Source organism: Penaeus monodon, chromosome 29, assembly GCF_015228065.2.
Source record: "Penaeus monodon isolate SGIC_2016 chromosome 29, NSTDA_Pmon_1, whole genome shotgun sequence".
In the NCBI taxonomy this organism is placed as follows: domain Eukaryota; kingdom Metazoa; phylum Arthropoda; class Malacostraca; order Decapoda; family Penaeidae; genus Penaeus; species Penaeus monodon.
In genome coordinates this window covers 4,248,272-4,248,523 of record NC_051414.1, presented here as the reverse complement: position 1 = coordinate 4,248,523, position 252 = coordinate 4,248,272, and positions in this window count along the sequence as shown.

The following is a 252-nucleotide window of genomic DNA, read 5'->3' as shown; positions in this document are numbered from 1 at the left end:
CTTTCAGTCGAAGCTTACACGTGCTTTCATGCAGTTCGGGCTCTTAACATACTTAAAATAGACAGGTCCAAACAATCGCTAATCGTGGCTGGAAACTAACGCTATTTGCGGATGACACTCAATCCACTGTGGGCAAGGATTCGAAAGTTAAATTATTCGGGATCATTTTAAAACGATTTACGGCAAATTTTGGTCGGAAATAATACGTCGCGAGACAGTTATATGAATAATTTCGAAAGGTAATTTTCTGCG